General features: G+C 41.1%; 1 protein-coding gene and 1 long non-coding RNA gene across 3 annotated transcripts in view; one reads left to right on the top strand and one right to left on the bottom strand.

The window, feature by feature from the left end:
- fbln2 (fibulin 2) overlaps nucleotides 1-22,543 on the top strand; it is a 71,667-nt gene that overhangs the window by 14,642 nt on the left and 34,482 nt on the right. The window lies entirely within an intron of this gene.
- On the bottom strand, nucleotides 627-1,972 carry LOC143418565 (uncharacterized). The gene is made up of 2 exons (XR_013098560.1): nucleotides 1,587-1,972; nucleotides 627-1,508 (listed from the first exon to the last, which is right to left on the bottom strand). It is a non-coding gene; the product is annotated as an uncharacterized LOC143418565 (long non-coding RNA).

Genomic DNA, 22,543 nt, shown 5'->3' with positions numbered 1-22,543 from the left:
CCAGTGTAGGGGTGAGCAAGAAACAACTTTATACAGACAGCTTCTCATTAGCTATAGATTTGTACACATAATAATAATGGACAGGAGTAATATCCAGATGAGCAGAGTGAGGACTAGACAGAAAAGCCAAATCATCTTTATATTCACATAGTTTTTGGTTTTTATATAGCTGTAAACGTTTGCATTGACAGACAGGTTTAAACTTAAAGGGATAAGTTGGCATTAGCTTGAACGAAAAGCTAGATTCAAGAAGTTTGTTATCATCTACACCGCAAAACACAAATGGTTACGCAGAGCAATGAAATTCTTACTTTGCAGGTTCCCCTCACACGACTAAAAGAAAGTAATAGTAAGTAAAACAGTAAAACAGTGCTGTGTAGATCTTGTAGTTTACATGTGGGTGCAAGTAGTTGCAACACTGTCACAGTGATAATAGCTCTCTCTCTCTCTCCAATACACACACACACACACACACACACACACACACATATATATATATATATATATATATATATATATATATATATATATATATATTAGGGATGGGTATTGATAAGATTTTAACGATTCCGATTCCATTTTCGATTCTGTTTAACGATTCGATTCTTTATCGATTCTCTTATCGATTCTTTTTTTTTTTTTTTAAAAAGGAGAACACTAAGGTCGATTAGCTCAGAGCTTTGTTTTATATCTTCTCTTTGAACAAGATAGAAATTTAGGAGTAACATGGCCTTACAAACCCAACAGTGAGATCTTGAGAGATCCAGCCTACGGCTCTTCAATGGGGTGTCACAGGGTCCCCAGGAAAAAAAAATTGTAAATGTAAAATAATAAAATAAATATTCTTGTGAGACATATCACATATTGATGGGGTCGGGTTATGTTAAAAAGTATAAATTGTTATACTTTGTTCATTGGTTCAAAGGTACCCCACACTTCTTTTTTTGTTTGCTTGTTTGTTCTGGTGTATTTTTCATTTGAACTGTTACTCTGCCAGAGTACTCATATTTACAAGATGGCATTGAACGCCCCATTGGTGTATCAGGAAAACTATTTTGTACGTATGTTCCTTGAAGGGGATTGAAGTCGTTCTTTTTTCCACCGCAGCGAAGGGCTAGGAGTAGGAGAGGAGCTGCTGTATGTTTTTGTTATCGAATCGATCTGATTGTGAAATAAAGCATATGCAGTGAGAAAGCAACTCCAGGAGTCATCCCTGCCTTAAAGCTGCAACATTCTTCTGTAGCAATAACAAAGTATAACATAAATTGTTCTGTGGCAATTACACAAGAATATCCAGTAATGTCCCTGCCTACAATTAAACACATTCACTTACCAAAAATCGGGGGCATCTGCTGTGGCAAATGGGTGCAAGCCTTTGACCACAAACTTAGACACTGCTCGGTGACATTAGTCTATCCTGGCCTGAAAGGAGACGCTACCGGTAGACTGCAGCGAGAACTGTCAGCGAGCGCCAGCCAGACTCTGTCTGTCTCTCTCATCATGGTCACCTACATGTACAGTAATGGCAGGTCTTGTAATAAGGCAGATTGCGCTAACATAATATGCACTGTTAGTTGATTATTTACCTGCCGCATTAACGGGAGAGGACGTGCAAACGTTAGCGCTGCTGCTGGGTTGAGAGTCACGAGTCCGGAGCGGAATTAAAAACGCGTGTCATCGCGTGTTTTGTGAGCAAATGCTTTTGCATATTCGTAGTGTTTCCTCCCTTAAATGAAATATCTACTTTGCAAGTTGCCCTGTTGTCATCGGTTCTCATAAAGTATAATCAAACTTTTGAGCGTTTGAGCCGCTTAGGCGCCATGTTTCCTGCCAGGTAAATGACGCTCCGCAACGTGGTGACGTCATTCGGGGCGACTGGAATCGATAAGGGAATCGTTTGCAAAAATGGCAAACGATTCCAAGGAATTGAAACAGTGGGAACCGGTTCTCAACAAGAACCGGTTTTCGATACCCATCCCTATATATATGTATATATATATATATATATATATGTGTGTGTGTGTATATATATATATATATATATATATATATATATATATATATATATATATATATATATATATATATATATATATATACACACACACACATATATATATATATGTATATATATATATATATATGTGTGTGTGTGTATATATATATATATATATATATATATATATATATATATATATATATATATATATATATATATATATATATATATATATATATATACCCGCAGTACCCTCCATGGAGAAGGAGGCTAGAGGGCAAGATCAAAGTAGCACGGAGGGAGGTTAGCCAACTAACGGAGTTGCAGAAAGGTGCGACAAATAAGGTGCCTAAGAAATACAGCAAGCTGTCTATACCTGAGGCCTTGGAAACTGCCAAGCAAAGACTCACAGCCTTGGCCAGCCGCTTGAGGAGGTACACCAGAGAGATAGAAGGCAGGAGAATAAACCAGCTGTTCTCCACAGAACCAGCAAAGGTGTACTCTCAGTGGCAAGGGAACAATAAGAGAACAGCACCACCAAGGCTGGAGACGGAGCAATACTGGAAGAGCATATGGGAGAAGGACGCAACCCATAACGGCAATGCTCAGTGGCTAGAGGATCTGAGGGCAGACCACAGCGACCTCCCTGAACAGGGTCCAGTAACCATCACAGTGGCAGATATCCAAGAAAGGGTCTCCAGTATGAAGAGTTGGACAGCACCAGGGCCCGACATGGTTCACGCCTACTGGCTGAAGAAGCTGACTGCACTCCACGAGCGTCTGGCAGCACAAATGAACCAGCTGCTAGTTAACGAGAGACACCCGGAATGGCTAACTGAAGGCCGGACGGTCCTGATCCCCAAGGACCCCAAGAAGGGACCGGTCCCCTCCAACTACCGACCAATAACCTGCCTCAGTACTACATGGAAGCTCCTGTCAGGCATCATATCGGCTAAGATGAACAGGCACATGGGTCAATACATGAGCGGGACACAGAAAGGAATTGGCAAGAATACCAGAGGCGCAAAACACCAGCTACTGGTAGACAGAACAGTCAGCCGAGACTGCAAGACCAGACTGACCAACCTGTGCACTGCCTGGATTGATTACAAGAAGGCCTATGACTCAATGCCCCACAGCTGGATACTGGAATGCCTAGAATTGTACAAGATCAATGGGACCCTAAGAGCCTTCATCAGGAACTCAATGGGGATGTGGCGTACAACACTAGAGGCCAACTCCAAGCCCATAGCACATGTCACCATCAAGTGCGGGATCTACCAAGAAGATGCTCTGTCCCCACTGCTGTTCTGCATAGGCCTGAACCCCCTCAGTGAGATCATTAACAAGACTGGCTACGGATACCGACTACGGAACGGAGCAGTTGTCAGCCACCTCCTGTACATGGATGACATCAAGCTGTATGCCAAGAGTGAACGAGACATCGATTCACTGATCCACACTACCAGGCTATACAGCAATGACATTGGAATGTCGTTCGGACTGGAGAAATTGTAGTCGAATGGTAACAAAGAGAGGGAAGGTAGTCAGAACTGAGGGGATTGAACTACCAGAAGGCAACATTGCAGACATAGAGGACAGTTACAAGTACTTGGGGATCCCGCAGGCGAATGGGAACCATGAAGAGGCCGCTAGAAAAGCTGCAACCACCAAGTACCTGCAGAGGGTCAGGCAAGTCCTGAGGCGTCAGCTGAATGGTAAGAACAAGATCCGGGCCATCAACACGTACGCCCTGCCCGTGATCAGGTACCCTGCTGGGGTAATAGGCTGGCCAAAGGAGGAGATAGAAGCCACTGACATAAAGACAAGAAAGCTCCTTACCATGCATGGAGGGTTTCACCCCAAGTCCAGCACCCTGAGGCTGTACGCTAAGCGGAAGGAAGGGGGCCGGGGACTGATGAGTGTCAGCACCACAGTCCAGGATGAGACAACGAACATCCAAGAATACATTGGGAAGATGGCCCCAACTGACCGAGTGCTCAGTGAATACCTCAGGCAGCAGAAACCCAAGAAAGAGGAGGGAGACGAGGAACCATCATGGAAGGACAGGCCCCTGCACGGTATGTACCACCGGCAGATAGAGGAGGTGGCTGATATCCAGAAATCCTACCAGTGGCTGGACAAAGCTGGACTGAAAGACAGCACAGAGGCACTAATCATGGCAGCACAAGAACAAGCTCTGAGCACAAGATCCATAGAGGCTGGGGTCTATCACACCAGGCAAGACCCCAGGTGCAGGCTGTGTAAAGATGCCCCAGAGACAATCCAGCACATAACAGCAGGGTGCAAGATGCTAGCAGGCAAGGCATACATGGAACGCCATAACCAAGTGGCCGGCATAGTGTACAGGAACATCTGTGCCGAGTATAACCTGGAAGTCCCGAGGTCAAAATGGGAGATGCCCCCAAGGGTGGTGGAGAATGACCGAGCTAAGATCCTGTGGGACTTCCAGATACAGACGGACAAAATGGTGGTGGCTAACCAACCGGACATAGTGGTGGTAGACAAACAGAAGAAGACGGCCGTAGTGATCGATATAGCGGTTCCGAATGACAGCAATATCAGGAAGAAGGAACACGAGAAGCTGGAGAAATACCAAGGGCTCAGAGAAGAGCTCGAGAGGATGTGGAGGGTGAAGGTGACGGTGGTCCCCGTGGTAATCGGAGCACTAGGTGCGGTGACTCCCAAGCTAGGCGAGTGGCTCCAGCAGATCCCGGGAACAACATCGGAGATCTCTGTCCAGAAGAGCGCAGTCCTGGGAACAGCTAAGATACTGCGCAGGACCCTCAAGCTCCCAGGCCTCTGGTAGAGGACCCGAGCTTGAAGGATAAAACCGCCCGCAGGGGCGTGCTGGGTGTGTATATATATATATATATATATATATATATATATAAAATATATATATAAAAACACGCCCGCAGGGGCGTGCTGGGTGTGTATATATATATATATATATAAAATATATATATAAAAACATATATATATATATATATATATATATATATATATATATATATATATATAAAAACACCCAGCACGCCCCTGCGGGCGGTTTATCCTTCAAGCTCGGGTCCTCTACCAGAGGCCTGGGAGCTTGAGGGTCCTGCGCAGTATCTTAGCTGTTCCCAGGACTGCGCTCTTCTGGACAGAGATCTCCGATGTTGTTCCCGGGATCTGCTGGAGCCACTCGCCTAGCTTGGGAGTCACCGCACCTAGTGCTCCGATTACCACGGGGACCACCGTTACCTTCACCCTCCACATCCTCTCGAGCTCTTCTCTGAGCCCTTGGTATTTCTCCAGCTTCTCGTGTTCCTTCTTCCTGATATTGCTGTCATTTGGAACTGCTACATCGATCACTACGGCCGTCTTCTTCTGTTTGTCTACCACCACTATGTCCGGTTGGTTAGCCACCACCATTTTGTCCGTCTGTATCTGGAAGTCCCACAGGATCTTAGCTCGGTCATTCTCCACCACCCTTGGGGGCATCTCCCATTTTGACCTCGGGACTTCCAGGTTATACTCGGCACAGATGTTCCTGTACACTATGCCGGCCACTTGGTTATGGCGTTCCATGTATGCCTTGCCTGCTAGCATCTTGCACCCTGCTGTTATGTGCTGGATTGTCTCTGGGGCATCTTTACACAGCCTGCACCTGGGGTCTTGATATATATATATATATATATATATATATATATATATATATATATATATATATATATATATATATATATATATATAATGTGTGTGTGTGTGTGTGTATATATATATGCAGAGTATACAATATTAAGGTGTATATGTAGAGATATGTACAGAACTGCAAATTTACAGGTTAGAGGTAATTACAGTTGTATTATGTTGTGTATAGGTGTGCAAAATTGCAAATTTTGAGTTATGGATAAACAGTTCGACATAGTCAGTGTCTAGTCTGTAAGATCTACTTAACCTGAATGTTGTCTTGACTTTCATTTTAAGAGAATCAAGTAACTCTATCTAGGAGGAAAGACTGAAGGTGAAAAAAAGCAGAAAGCATACACATATAACACGTTACCTTTGTATACCTTTGTGTATTAAAGTTGTTTTAAAGATTTGGAAAGAAAAAAAAGACACCGCCTTGCAAACATTGTCAGTCCAAGTTTTAAGTGTTAGCTCACGGTTACAAAAGATTTTGCAGCCAGTCAGTGACTAGGCTAAAGAATCACAGAAACGTGCAGTTAAGTATGTTAGTGGAAGAGTGGAAAAACAACGCTGGCTTGTCCGTTGCTTGTTTGGCTTAAGAAAGGAAACTCTCAGCCTTGCTTTCAGAAACACTGGTAGCTGAGAACATCTTGACACTGTAATAGCTGGGGACTGTTTGCTCCAATACACAGTGCAGCCTGGAACACACAAGCCTGAAATCTCTGCTCCGAGTGAAGTAATTGTTGAGTCGCTATTATTCATCATCAACGAGATATATCGGGTTGTATTATGTTGTAGACATTATTTATTACAATAATTTTTTATTACACCTTTAAAAATAAGATGCCCAACATGAGTCCTCACTGAACAGTTTTGAGATCCAGATTCAAGGTCGTCAGACAGTCCCCAGAGAAAAACTGCAATCAAAATGCCAGTCACACTCCCAGGCACTGACAGATAGGATGGTCATGGAATATGCTTCTCACAATCTGGACTGCTCATGGCTGTCCAGCCAAAGCACGTTTACTTGTATCATCAGTTTAACAGAATTTGTTTCACTTCTGTGTGCTGAGCTCATCTAGCACACTGTGCCAGTCCTGCATCGAGGTAGTCTGCACATGTTAAGAATATCCGAGACCAAAATTTCCATCTGTTCACAACTAATCACCCGGCTTTGTCTTCCATACACAATAGCAAACACTGAGCCAGGGTTCTTTTGGAAAAACAGTGACTTTGATCATAATTTTGGACTGCATTCAAACAGTGAAGTATTTACAGAAAGCTTTGAAGATACAGGTTTGTAGAAGTGATTTACCTCTTTAAGGAATTACCATGAAAACTGTTCCAAATGAGTTATGCACAGCACATGATGATTTGGTGATTTACCACATGTGAGTTTGGCTGAAATGACTGAGACTGATTGAGTGAACAGTTAAATTACATCGCATCACATACACTTTCTATTCAGTTCAATGTTATTTATTTACATAGAACCAAACGACAGCAACAGTTGCCCCAAATCCCTTTTTATTGTGAAGACTCGCAATATTAAAGAGAACACCAACAATCAGACAAACCCCTACAAGCAAGCACTTGGTGACAGTGGGAAGGAAAAACTCCCTTTTAATAGGAAGAACCCTCTGGCAGAACCAGGCTCAGGGAGGGGCGGCTATTTGCCGCAACCAGGTTATGGCTGAGGGGTGGAAGACAGGAAAAAAGACATGATGTGGAAGAGAGCCAGAGTTCAATAATAACTAATGATTAAATGCAAAGTGGTTTATACACACAGAGATTGAAGAGAGGTGAGTGAATAAAAAACAGTGCATCATGTTAAGGATTCAGGGTCACCTGATCCAGCCCTAACTGTAAGCTTTATCAAAAAGTTTTAAGCCTAATCGTAAGAGGGTGTTCCAATTCCACAGAGGGGCTTGAAGGATGAAGATTTAGAAAAGAAGGCTCTATGGGAGTAATATGTATTTATATATATATATAGATATATATTTTTTAAATACTCACAAATTATTCTTTTTCCTTGCAGAAATAAAAATATACAGAAGTTAGAGACGCTAATGCCATTTGCGGTTTGTCCTTGGCCCTGCTGCTTGCAATTTAAACCAACACTGTTTATATTGTCCAAATGCCTCCTCAAGCACTATTGATTGGGGCCATTTGAATTATGGTTATTTATGATGACTACCACGCAACGGCAAAATAATTAGTGTTGGAGGCTGAGAGGGAGACATTCTTTTATTCCATCGTTTTGGAGGAGAAACACAGGATATTAAATGGCTTCCATTTACATACAATTAAAGCAGCAACATCTTTCTACAACTGACACTCCATTTTACTCATTTGCTTGTTAGTTCCAAACAAGCACTCTTGTACACAGATGGTGATAAGATTTTATAGACAATCCGTCTTTGGAAAATTGGGTGACAAAGTCTGATAAAAATAAATAATTTGTTTATTCAAGTATCTTCAGTGAGCTGAAGACTTTTTTTTTCTAAACAACAAAGCACCAGTTTCTTGGTTTTGTTGTAATAGGTTCCCACTACAGGAAGGTAGTGATGGTGAGATGAAGCCTCATGATGAACTGAAGCTTTCCATCCAATTGGTCGACTCATGGTTCGAAGCATTGTGATGATTCATTTGCTCTACTGCGCCATCAAGTGGACAATTCAAGTGAAGCGGGCTCTTTGATTATAATGATGTGTAAACCTTGTGTACATCTGGATAATGACACAAACTAGTGTTTGGTGCTTCACTTTTTAATAAACTAAAAGACAGAAATCAGATTATACGATGTGTAGTGTTGTTTATTTATATTTTGGTGTTTATCATTTGTGATATTTATTACTGTGTGCATACTTTATTAGGAGAGACAAAATAAAAAAAAAAAACATCTCTTCCTTGCTGGTTCCATCGAAGAAGAAATGCACAAGTAACTATGTAGCACGTACGTAATCCAATTCCACAACACGGTGTGATGGGGAATCAGCTGTTTTCCTGCCCATGTTATTTCGAATCTGGCGCGAACCGATGAACCAGTCCCTGAATCAGTCACGTGGTACGGACTGCCCGCGAGGCCTCGAACGTCACTGCATACGTAATCAAAGCAAGCCTCGATACGCGCTTCAGAAAAACGCCCCCGCGATTACCCGACGCACGATTCGAAGCTTCGACACACAGGACACATCACTACAGGAAGGTATCATACACTATATTGCTTCGTTTGTGCAGACAAACGAAGTATCCTCTCGTTTGTCTGCACATGCAAATAAACTTGAGTGACATCCAGACACTGATGTTGCTCTATTCGTGCCAATGGTATTCTGTCAGGTTAAGGTCAGGACTCTGCATAGGCCAGTCAAGTTCTTCCACCACAAACTAGCTCATCATTGTCTCTATTCTGCCTTGTGTTAGGTGCCTCCCACTGTGCCTTGTAAATTGTTGTTATTGGGCTCTGCACCTTGAACCAGAACAGGAAGTCTGCCATGTTAGTTGGGGTAAGCAAGTGCACATTTGGTGAAGGGTTCAGTAAATTAACTGCTGCAATCCTCATTCTTTTTCATAACTGTATTAATCACATTGCTATTTAATTCTTTTGTTGATATATTTTAGTTTCACTCCGATTCAATGGTATATGGTGGTGTAGCTTAAAATAAAGCACCTGGAGCTTGGATGTAGTCTTATGCATGAAGTTTGGCTGGCTGCTGAATTGTGTACCTATGCATACATACACAAACACAAGGAGAGCAGCAAAGTCTCTCTTTGATTTTACATGGTCTACTAGTTCATGGCTGAGTTGCTTTTGTTCCTAACTACCTCCACTTTGTTATAATACCACTAACAGTTGACTGTGGAATATTTAACAGTGAGGATAATTCACAACTGGACTGGTGGCATTCTATCACAGTGCCACACTGGAATTCACTGAGCTCCTGATAGCAACCCATGTTTTCACAAATGTTTGTAGTAGTCTGCATGTCTATGATTTTATACACTTGTGGCCAGGGAAGTGATTGAAACACCTGAATTAAATTATCTGTTCATGACCTTTTGGCAATATAGTGTCGTACTTGGCTTCATGCAAATATAAAATGCTTGCATCCAGCAGCTTATAGTATCTACCTCTATCTATCCACCAGATCACCAGCAACCTATCAGGCACTTTATATTGTAAGGTAGACCCTACGATAATACATACAGAGAAAAACCCAACAATAATATGACCCTATGTGACCCAGCCATCTCTCACCAGTTGGGGTGAGCAGCCTGCGCCTATTGCAGCATAACTAACGGAGGATTCAGGGTCACCTGATCCAGTCTAAACTATATGCTTTAGCAAAAAGAAGTAGAGATAGTGTCTGTCTCCTGAATCCAAACTGGAAGCTGGTTCCACAGAAGAGGGGCCTGAAAACTGAAGGCTCTGCCTCCCATTCTACTTTTAAATACTCTAGGAACAACCTCCAGATTTCTGCTTGAAAAGTCAGATAAATCTGAGGTACTCTGCACTAAAAATCTTAGAAATATGGTAACAAGCCAGATACTAACTCTGTATGGCATTATCTTGGCCAGTAATTAACTTTTCAGATGGTAGCCTAATGATGATCTCAGAGCAGCAAAAAGAGAGCCATGGCAGCTTACCTAGATCACCTCCCATCAGACACCAGAGGTTTATCCACAAAGCACATGCACAAACAAACCAGAAAAAGCTGCTCGCCTGACTCTGAACCACCTCTGAAAACACTTACCCCATTCAGACTTCAGCTTCTCTGCAATCAAGTGCAATTAATTTTGCTTCCAAAGACAATAGCCAACTGCAAGCACAAGATGGCAGTAATCAAAAGTGCGCATATAAACAGGTATTAGAGAATCTTTATGACAGGATGCTTTTTAGATAAAAGTAGAGAAATGTTTTTACTTTAATATATTTTTGTTGATGATATTTTTACATTTCACTTCCATACAAGCACTGCTTGACTTGCTTGTCACGTTGGAATAGTGCTTGGACATAACAGCATATCATTTGGCTGCAGGGTGTTAGTGCTTTGTTAGCTAAACAGGCCAATGAGAAAGTTTGTATATGCTAGCACTGATTAAATGCTGTACCATGAACCACAGTTTTATGGTTTAAGGTGATTCTGTCTTTATCAGTTTTTTAATGGTTGTAATGTGGTGAAAATTTGTTAATGATAATGAATTATGTAAGGGTTATATTCATGCTATTTTTAGGGTATATCAGTAGTAGATGCAGGTTTTTGTAGGTGAGCACTGTTGCTCATTTATCTTGAAACAGACGTTCATGATATCTAATGGCAGTGTAAACACTTTTTCTACCTTTAAATCTTCCCAGAAACTGGAAAACATAGTTAGGACCCCTAGGATTAATTAATTTAAGCATGGCAAAGTCATACGGTCATGAGGAAAATTTTTGACAGTGGCATAAATTCTAAATTATACTTTAGGTTTTATTTAGATTGCTTTTACGTTTCTGTAGTAAAGAACAATTTCAAGCATTTTATTATTTTCAAAAACTTTATTGGCAAAATTTTTTTTTTTTAAATTTAGGCAGTGGTGCCGCTGCCAAAACGTTTGACCAGTATTTTGTGGTAGCCAATTCTAGAAACTATTGACTGCAATGGCTTGGAAAAGAAACAGTCAAAACACACTGTGGCAAACACACAGCAGTTTGTCCCAGATGCTTGTGTAATCACGTCTCATTATCTGAAATAATTTCAACAGAGCATTTCCATTGCACTGTTTGCAGTCTGAGCCACACTTTCTGCTCTCTCAGGCAGGACAGTTTTCCTGGTTTTAGCTTTTCGTAGACGTAGCTTTAGATGACTGATCGTTCAGATGTAGAATTATGTGTGTATCTGTTTCCTGTTGGTCAACATAGATATGAAGTTACAGATGTTTATTCTGAGCCATTTTTAAGATGTTCTGATCTCTTGAAAAACTGTTTTGGAAAAAAGTCTGATAACGTCCTTTCCACTTTAATAGTTACACTGTAGTAGTAGTAATTAATATTAGCTCATTCAGGGAAAGGTGAAAGGTGGCAGAGCAAATGTCCTTAATAGTCTATAACAACAGCATGAATACAGCACAGGATTAACTCCAGTTTCTTGGAGTCACCTCGTGAAGGTCGACATCTGACCCTTTCCAGATCAAGCAGTCACAAAGTAAGAAGGAAACCCTTCAAATGAAGTATGCCAGGCTCTGCAGCAGCAACAAATCATCTGGCTCTCTCATACTGCTGCCTGCAGTATTGACTTGACCAAGACAGAGAGTCAGTCATTTAAAGACAAACAAAACAAAGGAACACAATCTCAATTATTTACAAAGTGTTTTCCAACCCTCGGGTGCCCTGCATCTTCCCATTGTCTCCAGGCCTCTGATATAACATAAGAGCTTTAAGTACCCCAGGTTTTTGTTTTTCGTTTGAAACTTGTCTCCATCTCCCTGTGTGCATGTGTGTGTGAGGAGGAAAAGAGAGCGAGCGAAAGATAGAGACAAAGACATTAATGAGAGAGCCCTACAAACCCCTACAGCCCTGTCCATGGGTAATACTGCTGTTATGAAGGTCCGCTTCCCTAACCACTGCTGCCCGACCTACTGTATGACCCCAATCACCAAAACAATACTCCATTCTCTCCAGCTAAACACAGACTGCACAGATGACTATCTGGGAATACTGTCCACTAAATATTTTACTTTGTAGAATACTGGTGTTATGGCTGTTCCAATATTTACATAGTGGCCCACATCATGGCATAGCAACAGAGCACAATGTAAGGATACGCAAAAGGACGCGCATTTCATTCGTTTCCTTTTGCTCTGCTGTTGTTTTTTCATCACAGAGGGGAACAAAGCTCAGCTCTAAATATCAGCGACAGATTTCTTTTAATCTTTTCTTATTCCCAATAACTGAAGATGCCTCTTAAGATGTCTGCATTCAGCATCTGGCATAGATGTTGTAAATAGTGGATGATATTGATTCACATCTCTTGTTACCCTCTTGCATATCTGCTTGATGGCTTTCTTTTACATATCTTGAGTGGATCTGTGAAAGCTTTCCGTCTCTCAACATGCTCTCGCTCGCTTTGTTCTCAGTGGATATTGGGGCAATTTTGCTTGTGAAGCCTCATTGGCAGGAAGTAAATCCTTTAAGTAAAAAGTAGATAATGATATAGAAGTGGCTTCCTTCTTCTTATCTGAATTTAGAAAGATGGCTTAGTTTGCTTTTGTTACCACTCTAGTCAGTGCACTTTCTTTGCGACCTGCCAGAACTAAAGTGGGGCATCAAGCAGCTAATCATCCAGAAGACTGCATTTGTTTGTGCTTTAGGACTTTGTCATGAGACAGAGTCAACAAATGCTTGGATCTACTGTTGAGTGCATTCAAATCTTTGCTACCTCTTGATGAGGAGGAGGGGTAATTGGGGAAACAGAAGATTGTTATTTTTGCAGCAAACTAGGCCACAAATATTGGTTCACAATGAAAACATGAAACAGCGAGCTGAATGAAAAGTAGCACATTATACTGTCCTGGTTGCCTTTTCATAATGGAAACCACACTTGCATCACACGAGGTGAGCACCTCCAAATTAACCAATTAAAAACTATTTAAAAAGCACAGTCTTACCAAGGCACCTCACATCAGGAAGTGACCAGTCTGTTTAGTGCCTGTTGCTACAAGTCAGCCCTCGAGAGCTTGTATGAAGTCCACAGTTTGTTAGGCTTTTGCTTGCTCATATCTTACATTCTGAAGACTTTCCCTCACCATGATGAACTCCTGGGCAGCCTTCGAGCATCCATTATGCCTGTTTTGGAATAAGAGTATGACATCGGAGTGCTGGCATAAACTTGTTATCCAATATCCTGTCTTAGCAAGAGAGTTCTCCCCCAAGTAAATTCAAGGACCACAAAGTGGCCAGATTTAACTTTTCTTCCTTCTACTCTGAGAACTGTTGTAAACATCCTGATATAAAGACTGAGCATTTGACTATGGGGAAAAATTGACCACTGTTGTTGTAAATACATTATGAGCGCTTTAATTATGTTGCTTGTTGTTCTTTTGTTCATTGTGATTCCTTTGCTCATGTGGGGAGGCTGTGAGCCTGGCTGGATCTCTAGCATTTGCCAGTGACTACTGCAATACTTTGGATAATTTTACAGGACTGTAGCTAGTGCTATAGAAGAGGAGCGAGCATAAGGGGACAAGCATTTTTTAAGTGGCAAGTAATTTCAGTTCAATTTATTTATCAAGCTCCAAACCACCACAATAGTCACCTCAAGGTGCTTTATATTGTAAGTTGTAGACCCTTCAATAATACATCAAAAACCCAGACAATCAGACAACCCCCTCTGAACAAGCCCTTGGCAACTTTGGTAAGGAAAAACTCCCTTTTAACATGAAGAGATTTTAAGCAGAACCAGGCTCAGGGAGGGGCAGCCATCTGCTGAAGGAAGGGAGACAGGACAAAGATACGCTGTGGAAGGGAGCCAGAGATGAATAATAACTGATTAAATTCGGTGTGGGGTATAAACACATGGAGGATGAAGAAAGAACAATATTATGAGAAGTTCCCATCAGCCTAGGTCAGGGGTGGGCAATTCCAGGCCTCGAGGGCCGGTGTCCTGCAGGTTTTAGATCTCACCTTGGGTCAACACACCTGAATCACATGATTAGTTCGTTACCAGGCCTCTGGAGAACTGCAGGACATGTTGAGGAGCTAATTTAGTCATTTAAATCAGCTGTGTTGGCTTAAGGACACATCTAAAACCTGCAGGGACACCGGCCCTCGAGGCCTGGAGTTGCCCACCCCTGGCCTAGGTCTATTCCAGCATAACTGAGGGTTCAGGGTCATGCGATAAATCCCTGATTAGGAATTTTTTCAAAATGTAAAGTTTTAAGTCTGATTCTTAGGAGAGTTTTAAGTAGAGAGGGTGTTGTGGTTCCACAGAACTGGAGGCCAAGGTAAGGCCATCCAGAGTAAGTGTCTCATTGGAACCCATGTTTCTGAGATTAGGGCAGAATACAATCACTTCAGTTTTATTTGAATTTAGAAGCAGGAAATTAGAGGTCATTCAGGCTTTTAAGTCTTGAAGAATATTGATCTGTGAAACCAGCACCCTAATACAGGAAGTCTGAATCAACTCCTATGAGTTTTACCCAGTGCTTAGACGGAGCCGATGGGGACTCGCTCATGATTCTCTGGGTTGGTGACAGATTCCTGCAGCTACACACAGACACTAATCTGCCCAGGTCGAAGCTGGATCATGTCTACACACACAAAATCTAGAGATTAGAATAATTTTTATTACTCAAACTGCATTTCTTATTCAACATATTAATTAGATTTATATCTTTGATTAAGAATAAAGATGATTTACTATAAGCACATATGGATAAACTCTGTTATAGCACTCTGTATCATTTTAAATATAAAAGGCTGAATGTTAAATCTTCAGATTTAATGAGCAGTAAGCCTGGGGGACTTCAAGCTTTCAAGATGACACAATAAATTGGTCCGTTTCATCTGGCTTCATTTAATTAACCTGGATATCATCTGCACAGCAATGAAAATGTATACCATGCCTTCAAATGATACTGACTAATGGAAACATGTATAATGTAAGTAGAATTGGTTCAGGCACAGAACCCTGTGGAACGCCATAATTAATCTCTACTTTTAAGATTCCCTTTTGTCAAAGCTTATAATTGGGATTGGGTCAGGTGACCCTGAACCCTTCCTTAGTTACGCGAGGGAGTTTTCTTCCTGTTAAAATGGACTTTTTCCTTCCCATTTTTGCCAAGTGCTTGCTCATAGGAGTAGTGTTACTGATATGGTGACATTACATGTAAAACACCTTGAGGTGACTGATTTTCTGAAGTGGTGCTATATAAATAAAACTGAACTGAATCGAATTTTAGCTGCTAAATGTTTCATTGTGTTTTCCACCTGGTTGTACAGTTTAATGCCCGGTAAGCAGCACATAGTGAGAATGATCTCACACAACAAACTTAACATACCATGTTAATATTTACATTTTCAGCCACTATCAAAACCTTCCACTTTGGGATTGCTGTGACTAACAGATGTGAGAGACAATCTGATAGAGAAGTTTGCATTTTGTGGCCAATCTGTGCATCTCTCTCAAACTCTTGTTTTCAAGGCCATAGCTCATCCAGACTGTTGCTGCTGTGGGATTCCCAACAAAATGAGCCTTCGTGATGCAAACACCATTGAGAATAATGCACACTGACAGAATGTGAATGTACCAGATTATAAAGGAAATTACTCATTACGGACATTTGCTGTGGATAGCTTTAGAGCTTATGCACCACACTGGTGTTGTATTGCAGCAGTTTATTACATCTGTGTCTGTTTGATGTAGACCTGCAAAGATGGCAGTGAATTACACTTTTAGGTCAAATTTGGAACATTGAATTTGGATTTAAAGATGCCTGCTGTCTCATACTCAGAGGAAAACAGCAGAAGTTAATTCTCATGAAGCAGCTGGGGATAAACCCAGAGAATTTCTAGCTTTGCCTCCGAGGAAGGCAGAGCAGCACAGTACTGTATGGGGCTTTTGTTTTCAATTTTTGTCAAACCGCAGCTCTGACTCAGTGTAAGGATAGGCCTTTGAACTCAGCAGTTTCTGCTTTGCAGATGAGACCCTGTAAAGCTGAGTGGGAAGAAAGGCCAAGAAGAAATGAGGATGATATTGGTATCACTGTGGTCATGTTAAAACCTCACATGATGTTTGTTGGGAAATTCAACAACCCATACATTGACCACAATAATGTCTTAGGTTGTCTTAGACTGTTGGTCATGGCCTTTGATCGCATAACCTTGAAGAGATGCAGCAATTCATCTATAATGCGCCAACTTTACTGGCAATTTCCACAAGACGCACAAACGGAATGAGTCATGTAAATCCACACCTGTTTCTTGAGCTGAAATTGAAAAGTGGCTTGTCTGCCAAAAAAATGGTTTGAAATGGTTGACAGGTGTGATCTTTGGCTGCGGTGTCTTCCTCCCACAGGAAGCTGAAAATTAAAATGTAGAGAATGAAATGCTGACATTTTTTGAACACGTGGAGCTTTTTCCTTTTTCTCGGGTTTTACTGAAGTATTTTATCACAGAGTTGGTTCCAAAACTGGTGTTATTATCAGTTATCCATCAATGCATGCTAGTCTGACTTACTGAACTAAACGTCTGTCTGGCATAGGCATACTAGGATGAGAGGGGGGTTGTTTTAGTAGAATATAGCCCAACTTTTCCCATAAAAAATGTATTTAAAAAGTTGCCCAGACTTGACAAACTACTCCCAGTAAAACGCTGCTGATGTTCCCAATATCGTCTGTGGTAGGACTTAAGAGAAGTCTGCAGGCAGGGGCTAGTTTCCTCTTGCATGTTCTGGCTATAAAGGTACTTTTAGTGGAAAACATAAATGTCATACATGATGAACAATTAAGAAGATTCTAGGCTTTGCTAAACATTCAGGGCTTAATGTGATTCTGAAATCACTATATTGTATTGGATTAAGCACTTCAGTGGTGCCTGGTCAGTGAAGGCCACTGTTCATTTAAGCTACTTAAACATTCTAGGCAGTAAATCAAATATTTATTATAGCGTTATTAAGAGAAATGTACTGTGCACTTGGTAAGCATGGCAGCTTTTATTAAATATTTATTCTATTATTCACATTCTTTATATTGCCCCACATTCACCTTTAACTCTGGACTCTAGATCTGCGCATCAGAAAGAAAGTAGACTGATCTTACGGGAGAGAAGTGCAAGTGTAACAAAAGAGAGAAATTTCAATGTTTAACCTTGAAAAACTAAGATTGTCAATAATAAACATAATGGTTCCATATATTGGTATAAATGCACAATATGTGGTAATATTATGTGAAATATTAGAGTTTCATCAAAGCAACTAGCATGTTGCCTTTATGCAGAGCGTAGTGTTAGCGGGCGGTGCATGGAACGGGGTTACGGCATCAATAGATTCATCTGCCTCTTTCTGAAATGAAGGCAAAGATCGCCAGTAACCAGTAACTAGTTTACTTAATGACAGGATTTAGCACCTTTCACTACTTTGTTTTTGTTTTACAATCGCACAACTTTCCCATTTTAGTTTATCAAACAGGTAGCTGAAAAATGTTCAGTAGCCTGATTCAACACCAGCTGCTGAGTATCAAAGGGTGCAAACAGTGGTGTTTGGTTGATAAACAAACAGGACCATTTAGCAGCTGAAACACCATACATAGTTCTCTGAGGTTGGTGGAGACCAACATGGAGCTTCAAACTGAGTAAATATTAGGACTTATAATTGGACAGAAACACAGCCATAAATTCCTAAATTCAACTAGTGATACTTTTAGAAGATGATGTTATGTTTATGTTTTATGTACAGGTAACAAGTTTTTTCTAAATCGTTCAGTTGCAACTATTAAGAAACCCGAGCATTTGAGCTGGATTTGTGTGAAGTTCTTCTTTACGACAATCAACAATGATTAAAGACGCGATGAGAAAGTGAGTTCTGCTGATTTGAATGTTATTTGGTTTGCTACTACCCTTTCACATAATATAAATTAATGCACCTTTAAGCCATATCCAGTGCATGCACTTACAGTATGTACAATATTTTTAGAATTAAAAAAATATATACTGAAAATAAGTTAGACTACTTATGTTGATGTGATTTCTTTTAGTGGCAAAATACAAATAGTGTTTGGTGTCAAGGCTCTGGGCTCATCACTTGCAGGAAAAAAGCACTATGCTGCTAAAAAAAAAAATAGATATTTGCAAAATTCTGCCTAAATATGTATTTTACCTGGTTAATGTGTGGTCTGCAGTGCCGCTGCAGGGGAGTCGGACGCACCTGAGCGGGCAATCACGCCTCGCTGCCTTAAAGTCTCTGCTGTTGTGTTGATATGTGTCGGACTCGGGCTGTGAGCTGAAAAGCTACAGCCGGCTGTATGCGTACAGCAACCCTGTGTGAAAAGTGGTCAATAAAGAGATGTTCAAAAGCATGTTCATGGAAACATCGTCGGGTCTGTCGTGGTATGTTTACAATGGGACTTCTGCTCCTGAACCTCTGCGCACAGCGTCTGCAAATCGGGGCTGTACGAAGTGACTTTACGCAGGACTGTAAGCTGTCGTCTGTGAGGCGTGACCGGTGTTTGTTTTTAACATCATTCACGGTGGAGCTGCTGACATAATGTGGATCCGAAGATCCATAACTGCCCTACCTGGGGTTGAAAGTCTCGATAAATGCACGGCGTTTCGGCGGGTACACCGGCTTCCGGGAGTGTGACGCTTATTTTGAGCGATGAAAAATAATAAAATATAATCTTAGTTTTATATTTCAATATCACAATAATCTTCCAATTTAGAACTACAAGTTAAAAAAAGAACTAAACACAAATAAAATACACTTCAGCTAAATACTTCCAATTTATTTTCCCAAACCACCCGCAGGTTGCCGACCCCTGTCCTAGACCATCCAAACTCCTGACACATTATAAGCAGCAGACACTCATGACATCACGCGATCACTGGTTGTTGTCATTTGTTTTCAGGTGGTGCAGATGGGTTCACTTGTGTCTCAGTGGGTGGGTGGTAAGGTCTGTGTTTGGCCAGACAAAGTAATGATGGGTGAGCTGTGTGAGCCTGGGCTAATCTGTCCAGACAAACCCCATGGGATCTCCTTAGGTGGACGGATGTCTCTTATTTTCAGTCCATCTGCTACATGACCAGCTGGTTTGATAGGCAAGGCAGCACTGCTATCTCAGCAGCTGCTCTGACTATTTCAACAAAAGGTACTGACAGAAGTGTGGTTTCAAGCTATAAATATATGTGCTTACCTTCTAATTAGAAGGCTACTCTTAACTGTTAAGTTCCATCTGACCCTGCATCTGAAAATCATATTTGGCTTTTGGCAGGAACTCTTGGAACATATTTTTGATAACAGTGAGACATTATGCTGCTTTCCACTTGCCCCAATGAATGTCTGTATACAAACTCAGGTTTGGATAATGTTTTTTGCATGTCTATACGCTGTATATCATACATAATCCAGAAATATTACATGAAAAAATATTCTTAAAATTCTTAAATGAGGCAGGGAACATCTATCCATCAGTCCATCATCCATCTTCTTCCTCACATCCAACCTCCTTCAGCTTATCCAAGGAAACACATAGAGATTCCCAGGCCTGCTGAAAGATATAATCTGGCCCACTGTTATGAGCCCTTTAGTCCCTGTACAACTGCTGTGAAGTGTTGTTCTGAATTACTGTCGCCAATCCTTTTAACAGTGTGGACAGAATTTCTAGGCATAGCCATGCAGTGGGAAGGCCTCCACCTTTGTGGCCTCAGGATTTCATCTCTACATTTTGCGGATGATGTAATTCAGCGGTCCCCAACATTTTTTGCGACACGGACCGGCCATTAAGGTGTCGCGGATAAATACAACAAAATAAAACTAGTACCGGTACCGAAAAAAAGAAGATTTATTCATAACACACGTGAAAAGACCCAGGAAAACCGAGTTAACGATAAAAACGATAACAAAATAACGCTGAAAACCGATAAAAACCCTGAAAACCATACATTTCACACCTGAGCCTCAACTCTCGTGGCCCGGTATCAAATGACTCATGGACCGGTACTGGTCCGAGGCCCGCTGATGTAATTCAGTTGGTGGCCTCCAGCTCTCACTGGACCAGTTCACTGCCGATTGTGGCTGGAATGAGAATATCACCACCACATCTGAGGCCATGATACTCAGCCAGGAAAGGGTGGAGTACCCAACTGAAGTGAAGAAGAAGTTTAAGAGTCTCGGGGTCTTGTTTATGAGTGAGGAGAAGGGAGCGAGACACTGACAGGATTGGGGCCACGGCTGCAGTGGTTCAGATGCTGTACTGGTCCATCGTGGTGAAGAAAGCTGAGTGTAAGAGTGTGAGTGTATGGAAATCTATGGGGAAATAACCTTTGGACTTCAATGATTTACAGACTTAAAAGCTATAAACAGCGTGTTCTTTCATTAATTATTGGCAAGATACACGCCTAAGAGCATTTTGTGTCCCAGAGTGTCTCAGTCAGAGCCAAAATGCTCAACTTGAAACTTCACAACAGGACTTGACTAATCAAAGGTTGATGTTACTGATGTCCTTCTTTGAATACCTTCCACATGTGCTTAAATACAGTGGGTGCAAATGTGGGCCAGGCTAGCCACAGGGCTTGTAATACACTGACAGAAACCCAGAATTGTCACATTTAAGAAAATCGCACCATTATTTTGATGTTTTTGTAACATTTTCGCTTAATGAAAAAAAAAAGATTCTTTTTGTTGTTTCCTTATTTACAAAGCATCGCAACAGCTGGTGGTTCCACATGTTTTAATTGGCTGATTTTTACACAGCATTCTCTTTGTGTCTCCGCCTAGAATCAAACATGGGGTCGTTCACTTGTAAAGTGAATGTGTAATTTATTATGCTAGCAGCCACTGTTTCTGCTTCATAACTTATTTAAGCCATGAATTAATTATTCAGTTATTTCAGTAAATCAACTATTTTGTTTGTCAGTAGTAGAGTAAGAGCACGGCCATGGAAATACTGTCATGTAGCCTACACAGCAGTTTAAGTAGGTGCCCAATGAAGACAGAGATTTTTGAAAAAAACAAACAAACAAAACAATAAACAGATTTAACAGATTTTAGAAGACATTTGTGCATTTGACAGTAAAATCTCACAGATTTAACAATGACAATGTTTTGGGGAAAAAATGAGAAGCCATTTTTACTTTTAAGCATCCTACAAGTTAATGCTGTTTTCTAATGTCAATACTTATAAATTATGCACAGTAAGTTTTTGCTATAAAAGTTCTTTATCAAAAGATGTTGGACTGGGATGAAGCTGAATGCAGGCGAGTGAATTCAAATAGAATTTCAGAGTGAAGCTCGACTATTTTTCTGTGTTCTCGGGAACTATTTCTTTTCTTTTTTTTCTATACGAATGTACAAGCGTGCAGAATGGGATTAGCACAGTTTCAGACCAATTATGGTTTGAGGTGAATATGGTGGATATTACATGCATGCAGGAAATGGCTAAATCTTATCAAACTGCTATATTTGACTCTGTGGAGCCAATTCTCTGATGTAGCTGGTTTTAATTACGAGAAATAAGCTTCATGTTTCAGCACAAATCCAGACAGTGAAATGTAATTAGCTGTGTGTGTGTGTGTGTGTGTGTGTGTGTGTGTGTGTGTGTGTGTGTGTGTGTGTGTGTGTGTGTGTGTGTGTGTGTGTGTGTGACGCACTCATTTTTAATGCCTACATGCTTTTGTGCATAGAAAAGTATGAACATTATTAAAATTCTTTTGTTTTTACTGCTGATTTTTGTAAATGTATTTTTGCTGTTGTTGACAAATTATATTCCTGTCTTCAAAGTTATAAAACAAAGCTTCATTTCACAGCGGCCTGAGTGTGAAGAGTATGCAAATGTTGTGTGCTGTAAATAAGCCAAAGAAGGTTTATTGAGTTGAAAAACAAAAGCTCTTTGTCAGTGGCTTTTCTTCAAAGGGCACTGAGTGAAGTTTGATGTCTGTGTGTGTGTGTGTGTGTGTGTGTGTGTGTGTGTGTGTGTGTGTATGTGTGTGTGTGTGTGTGTGTGTGTGTGCTTGAGCATTCATGCTAATATGTGGATAAAAGCAGCAGGGTGAGACGGTTTTGGGGACTGACGTGGAGGCGATGGTGAGGCTGACGAGCTCTTGGCTCTCTACAGTGCCAGGCAGCAACAGCAGTTTGTCTCATGGTGTGTACATCCCCC

The sequence above is a fragment of the Maylandia zebra genome, linkage group LG5 (genome assembly GCF_041146795.1).
Source record: "Maylandia zebra isolate NMK-2024a linkage group LG5, Mzebra_GT3a, whole genome shotgun sequence".
NCBI lineage: Eukaryota > Metazoa > Chordata > Actinopteri > Cichliformes > Cichlidae > Maylandia > Maylandia zebra.
This window is presented reverse-complemented; position numbering and strand designations above follow the sequence as displayed.